Below are 8110 nucleotides of genomic sequence, written 5' to 3' on the forward strand. Positions count from 1 at the left end.
CCGGCCGCGCGGCCCTATGGTGGCGGCGCCTCGTCGCCCCACTTCGTATCCCTTTCGGTCTTCGGAAGCTTCGTGGCAAAATAGGACCCTGGGCGTTGATTTCGTCCAATTCCAAGAATATTTCGTTACTAGGATTTCTGAAACCAAAAACAACAGAAAACAGCAACTGGCTCTTCGGCATCTTGTTAGTAGGTTAGTTCCAGAAAATACACGAATATGACATAAAGTGTGCATAAAACATGTAGGTATCATCAATAATATGGCATGGAACATAAGAAATTATCGATACGTCGGAGACGTATCAGGCCACCAACGTGGCCACTGGCCCACGAGTCAGTCCCTGGGGGTAGTACTAGCCCGGGTGCATTCAGTAGTTTTAGCCATTTCCCTTTATATCAAATTATGTAAATTGCTGAAACTTCACATGAATTTATAAAATCCAATTTAATTCAGAAAAATACAAATAAGATATTAAAATTCTTAGAAAAGAAAACTCTATCCAATAAAAATATAATAGGAAATTTTTATTTTTAATAAAAATTTAATTGTTTAACAATTATTAATTAAGCCTTTTCTTTTATCATTAATTGAATTAAAATTCAATAATTAGTAAAAATTCCAAAATTAAATAAAAACCAGTAAATAAATAAAGAAAACATTAAAACTAATTTTCTTTTTTTGTTATTTTGTTAAATCATTATTAGAAAGATTTAAACCCTGATTAATAATTACCCTAAATATTAAAATCTTTAAAAATAGAAAAATGCGAAATCCAATATTATTTTTGTTTCAAAATTGTAACAACTTTAATTTTGCAAACAAGTTATTAATTCAAGAATTTTAGGGTAATTAGAAAACCCTGGTTCCATAAGGGAGAAAACTAGGAACTCATCATTTCATGTGTAATTCCAAACCCTAAATTCATTTAGAAACCTAGCTCTATTATTACATGTGAATTCTAATTTGCTTCTAAACCTAAACCCTAGGTTAGGACATGTGATCAAGAGACCTTGTTTTCATACCTAGATCCATAATTAGCCACCAAGTGCATATCTAGGTCCACATAAAATATAGGAGCCTATTACTAAGACTTTAGAATTCCATGTGTTCATCTTCATTAGAACTAGATAATCAAGTAGGGTTAACCAAGTGTAAACCCTAGATCCTATTACCAAAACAATCATTCTTAATTATCCATGCTTAGCATCACACCATTGTGATGAACCCTAATAGCAACCATACCTACTATTTTGCATTACCTAACCATATTCCACTAAACCCTACTAGTGTTGGATACTTATCAAACATCCTATTTAGGAGTCAATTATTCCTTACTTAATAAAACCAACAGTAAACCTAGACCACCTCAACCCTAATTTATATACTTCTTATTATTTAAGAAGTATGTTCTTCAAAAGTTCTTCTTTTGAAGTAAATAAATAATCATCATCAACCCTACCTAACAGGACCTATTAACTCTAGCTAGCTATCACCAGCAAGATGAACCAATCCTGATAGCAACCTTGTATGAATAATTGCTTAGGATGTCTAGGCTTAACCCCACCTTACAAGCCCTAGGAGTTGATGAATCCAACTTTGTTGGGATCCATCTACTACTTACTCCAGAAGCAATTGAAACCATAGTAAACCATAGAATCCCACAACCCTAATTATCATACTTGTTCTTTATTAAAGAACATGTTCTTCAAAAGTCATTCTTTTGAAGTATATGATAATTAATCATTAACCATGCCATGTAGTGCTAAAACCAACCACTATTCATTACATGTTAGGATTATACCAAATGACATAATTGTGTGCTATTAATATCATTGTTATTATATATTGCAGCACATGTTCATGATACCAGGTAACCACACCTGAATAAGAACCTTGTTTGTGAATCACTCTAAAAGTACAACACATCCTAAACCAATCATTACAACTCACTGATCCTAAATCATCGGGGTTAGATCACGCTTAGAGCGAGTGCATCTCATACTTATGCATTATTGCATCCTTGCCAATCTTTTAAACACCGTCCTTACCGGACGATGATGCTATTTCAGAATTTGGAGTTATTGCGTATCGAAGACTTTGCCTGCATAATCTTGCAGTCAAGAAAGGCAAGTTCATCACTTGCTCATGTCATTTGAGTATCTTTATCAAATTACTTGCAAAGTACTATGATTATCACTATTGCATAAAAACCAAAACCACTACTTTCATAACTATGAATATGACTATGTAGTGGGCAATGGAACCATGGATTGTGTTGATATGGTGGAGGTTCCATTGCAAGGGTTTATATCCATCTAGGATTAAACAACAAATGTCGCCAGTGATTCTTGTGCCGTAATACCCGTGTTAACCATAAGATCCGGAGTGGGACGGAGTAGTCAAAAGTGTTTCCACCTCTCGTTCATCAACGGACGCGCTTTACCGTAGACACTTGTATCTGTCGGGGGCGAGCGGTAGGCTGGGGAAGCCTTAAGTCCCCACGGCATTGCCCGTAGACACTTGTCACCCGAAGAACAAGCGTTAGGCTGGGGAAGCCTTAAGTCCCCACGGTATTGCGGTCTATGATGGGTTGCAGCTACCGGCGTAGGAGTGTATGGTAGAGCCCTGCATTGTTGTCGTGGTCGGGGTCCACCCTGAAATCTATGGGAATAATGGGACCGGCGTGGACCCAGGGTCGGGGCATGCAACAAAGGGTGGGTGTTCGAGGTAGCGGAGGAACATGACTGGCTAGACCTTATACCGGGCCTCACACCATAGGAAGTGTGGACGGGGAAATTGCCCGGTTGGCACCAAGGTTAAGATCTCTTATGGGTAAAGCAACACACCTCTGCAGAGTGTAAAGAACCGTGAACTGTCACTCCCTGTTCCGGGATATGGAACTGCGAACGCTGCCGGAAAGGAGCTCCATGAAGTTCTAGTAAACCGGTGAAGGCTGACGGACATAGTTCTTCTGAATAAAAGCAACCTCTTGAAGAAATGATTATGAAAACCTGCATTGGTATTAGACTTTCTGGTCTAATGCTGTAGTTAGTGCATTAAACACCTCTTTCCTATAATGAACTTGTTGAGTACGCTCGTACTCATACCACTCTTAAATCCCCTGCTTAGATATGGAGGCATAAAAGGAGGATCTACAGTGCAACTCGAAGGCCGAGGAGTCAACAACTACTTCAAGAGACAGGACCCTGTCAGAAGAGTCAGATACCACATACATCAAGGAGAAAACCTAGTTTAGCCATAGAAGGGAACTAGTTTTCTAAACCTAGCTCCTACTTAGCTAGAATCTATTCTTAGCCTCTATAGCTAGCTAAATACTCTACAAATAGAGTTCGTGATAAGATTAGACTACGAGTCGTTTTCCTGGAGTTTAATTGCAGTTTTACCTCATTGTAAAGTAGGAGGCTGTGATGATCTTATGTAACAGAGTAGATGTTGTAATTCTATAGACATGTCTTGGACCCGCATATGTTTCTGTTGTACCATTCTAAGCGATATAATACTAGTGGAACGGTGTTTCATTGATGTTATACTACACCATGCAGTGGTATGCCGGGTCACCACATGTTGGCCTTAAAAGAAGTACACGAAGAGTTGCAGCAATAGATAACTTTTAATCTAATCAAAATCCAAGTCTAAACTATCTATTTATTGTGAACGTTGACCCCATGCGCCTCCGTGTCGTTCACAACTATTCTTTTCATCAGCCCATATGATGTTGTCGATGTAGTCAAAAGGCCTTGGACCACGTCCCTTTGCTTGTGCATCTTACATGTGCGGCCTAACTTGACTTGTTGTAAATGTGTGGGCCTACTACACATTGTGTGTGTAAGTGCTGGTGGCCGATCATAGTAGAAGCAGCTTGGCTGTACAACAATTGGATGACATGCATGATGGAGTTTGTATTCTTCAACTTGAATTTGGTGCAAGCTTTCGTATACACGCATGGATTGATGTCTTGCTCGTCTGGCGCTAGGTTCCCGTAGCTTTTCTGGTATGGCTCCGTCCGAGCGTCCGTGTATATGTCTGTGCCGTATTTTAACACGTGGTATATACAAAATTTTAGAGTATCTGCATATAATAAAAATAGGTATTGTATCTTTATTTTTATTTATAAAACAATAGATAAAAATATTAGTAGTGGAAATCACCTGGGAAATAAATTTTGCTGTACTACATATGGTCGTATCCGGGGTATTCATGTCCACATCAGTCCCTAACATAGACATATGACGTAGGATGAAGTAGCATACCATTCAATGGATACAATTGTAGGCACGCATAAAGGAGAAGATTTACCTTTGCGTGGTGTGTCGGCGTTGATGCACATGATGCGGTGAAGACCGAAGGTCGGGCTGCATCAAACATAGTTCCAGACTTACTACAAATTATAATATTGTTCCAAACATTAAAATAGGAACATAGTTCCGAACTTATTACAAATTATAACATTGTTCCAAAAATTAAAGGGAAAATCTACTAGGAGGCGTCGCATCCCTCGCCCTCTGATGTCTACGCACGCTTCTATTCTTGTAGACAATGTTGGACCTCCAAGTGCAGAGGTTTGTAGAACAACAGCAAGTTTTCCTTAAGTGGATCACCAAAGGTTTATCGAACTCAGGAAGGTAGAGTTCAAAGATATCCCTCTCAACCAACCCTGCAATTACGATACAGGAAGTCTCTTGTGTCTCCAACACACCCAATAAACTTGTTAGGTGTATAGGTGCACTAGTTCAGCGAAGAGATAGTGAAATGCAAGTAATATGGATGATATAAGTGGTAATTGCAATTTGAAATAAAAAAATGGCAGCATGCAAACATGTAGCAGAACTGGTTGTAAACGGTGTTTCAATGCTTGGAAACAAGGTCTAGGGATCATACTATCACTAGTGGACACTCTCAACATTGATACCATAATTGAATACATAGATATTATCTCTTCAGTACGATACTTTGAACCACTCTCTGATTTGATAATAAACAAAATTCACTGTGTAGGGATGCATAAGCACTTCTTAAAATTCGCATTCCCAATCTATGGATGCCCCACGCTTACAAAGATGATATTAACTAGTCACCACAATTCATAAGTATTTCTATAAATTAAGCTTAAAAAACAAACACGGTGTGCACATTGTCACCTTCACACCGTTGGACAAGGTGTCCCCGGAGATCACATAATAAAACCACTTGAGTAGCACAATAGTTGAAGAATAACATCTTCTTATTCAATTAGATTACAAAGCTCATGATCACATAAAAATCATACATGGAGAGATAGATAGACCACATAGCTACCGGTAAAGCCCTCGGCCTCGGGGGAGAACTACTCACTCCTCATCATGCGAGTCAGCAACGGCGATGAAGATGGCAATGGAGTCGATGGAGATGGCTCCGGGGGAAATTCCCTGTCCCGACCGGGTGCCGGAACAGAGACTTCTGTCCCACGGATCTTGTCTGTGACGGCGGCGGAGCTACGAAACTTTTCGTGGATGGAGTCTTATTGATTTAGGGTTCATGTGTCGGGAGGCTTCTTATAGGCGGAAGGGAGAGGTCGGTGGAGGCGAGGGTGCCCCAGACCACCCCTACCTGGGCCGCGCCTAGGCTTGGTCTGGCCACCCTGTGGCGCCTCTTCGTCTCCCCTCTGGACTTCGTCTTAGTTACGGAAAATAAGATCTTCGGCTTTTGTTTCGTCCAATTCCGAGAATATCTCATGTACAACTTTTTCTGAAATACAAAACAGCAGAAAACAGGGAACTAGCACTGTGGCATCTTATCAATAGGTTAGTGCCGGAAAATGTATAAAAGTGCAACGAAGTGTATGCAAATCATATAGAAATTTGTGTAGAACAAGCATGTCGTAGCATAAAAAATTATAGATAGGTTTGCAATGTATTAGCATCCGCAAGTTTAACTCCTGCTCGTCCTCGAGTAGGTAAGTGATAACAAAATAATTTTTGAGGTGACATGAAACCAACACAATCTTGATCAAGTTATTGTAAAAGCATTGTGAGATGGGATCAAAGTACTCTAAAAATAGGCATGATAGATATAATTCTAACAATAGAATTTAGCAACTATATTATAACATGAGAAGTAACTTAAACAAAGGATCATGAATAATTGTGCATTAAAAGTAACTGTTTGTTTATGAGCATAGAGAAAACATAGCAAAGTGGTACTCAGCTTGTCCTTTATGAAGTAGCAAAACATAAATATAATGCTAGAACACCTTTAAAGTTCAAAGGGTGACTAGATACAAGTAATTTAAGAACAAGCAATATCATAATCATGAATCAATCAATAATAAATATTAGGACTATGCACATTATACTCAGAATGACAACTATGCTCTCTTAATTGGTGCATAAAGGAAGAATATGAAGACTCAACATAAAAGTAAAAGAAAGGTCCTTCGTAGAAGGAAGCAAGATTAACAAGTTCTATATACCTTCTAAAAAGTATGGTACTCATTAGATTTGAGCTCTCATTACCCCTATCATAAGCATCTTGAATGGTTAAAGTTAATGTGAAGGCAAATATGAGTTATATGCTTGACAAATCACAAGTTGAAAATCTCGTGCCCCTTGAATACGAGTACCTAAACCTCATGCTACTCAACTTAGGTCCCAAATAAGTTTTTGTTATTGTAAGTATACATGTATCATCGAGAAAGCCAACGGGGTACCTTGTGCCCCATGATATGGAGGTACTCCTGCCTAGGAGCAATCCCATACCAAAATGACAAGACAAACAGATAATGAGCATCTCAACAATCCTTTTCTTTACTATGAGCATAGCTTTTTTAATGAAGATGCATCGTAGAATGCTCACTATGGTTCGCTATAAATTTTCACCATGAATGATGCATGGCTTAAATTAGTCGCCCATGCATTTCTCTAACATATATACAAACTCCATGGACTTATAAGTTTCCATTTTATTTCACACCGCTAGGCATCCATAAACAAAAGAACAGGATATCAACTAAATAAGAATAAGTGCAATGTTGAAAGAGTGCCCCATGAAAGCATGGTTGTACTAACTCCCAACTCGCAAATTGCAAGCATATAATATTCATAAGATAGTCACAATGGTTCAAGTTCATTAAGTGCAAGAAAGTAAATGTGCCATCAAGTTCGTGAGAGCTTTACTAACTAATTTTCTCATGACAAGATTTAATTTGGAAGATAAATAAAAACATGATGAATATACTTAGAATAGCAATAATGCTAATATGTAGATATGGTGGACACAATTGGCAAACTTTGGTTTTTAGGAGTTGGATGCACGAGTAGAGCTCATACTCAGTACAGACGAAGGCTAGCAAAAGAATGAGAGCGACCAACTAAGAGAGCAATAATGGTCATAATCATGCATAGCGACAAAACATTATTAATCAAAGCATAAAGTGATATTACAAGTCAAAAACTAAATGATCATAGAGGCTTTAGTTGACTGGTTGTAGTCATACATGGTATAAGCATGTGCCAAGTCAACCCAATAGAGCATCAAAGGAGAATACCACAATATTATGCTTTGTATGATGGAAACAACACATGATTCTTTCAATGACACATTATGCATTCTCCGCTATTTGAGACAAGTCATGCTACAACAATAAGTACTAAGCATATAATAAGAATAACATCCAACATGACATGTCAAAGTCTATGCCACAGTCTAGACAAGCTTCCTTTTGCATCACTATAAGCATGAAACATTTTACTCGTCTCCAACACCAATCAATTTATTTGAAACAAATCTCATACTCCCTCCGTCACGAAATAGGTGTCGGAGGGCTAGTGTAAAACATTTTTTGCAATTGAACCCTTAGTATTTCGAAAACATCACGATCGAATCCCCAATCGTATCTCCCAGGATCGCGCGTGGGCTCGCTGTAGCTGGTTCCCGCCGGAGGATCGCACCCCTGACGACGCCGAAGTTCCGCGCCCCGTGCAGCCTGGCAGCGGGGGACTCCCGCCGGCGGATCGCGCCGCCCTGACACCGCCGAAATTATGCGCCCCGCGCAGCCTGATGCCGCCGAAATTCCGCGCCGCCGCCGGAGATCCACGCGCCACGCAGCTTGGCG

Source organism: Lolium rigidum, chromosome 4 (assembly GCF_022539505.1).
Source record: "Lolium rigidum isolate FL_2022 chromosome 4, APGP_CSIRO_Lrig_0.1, whole genome shotgun sequence".
NCBI lineage: Eukaryota > Viridiplantae > Streptophyta > Magnoliopsida > Poales > Poaceae > Lolium > Lolium rigidum.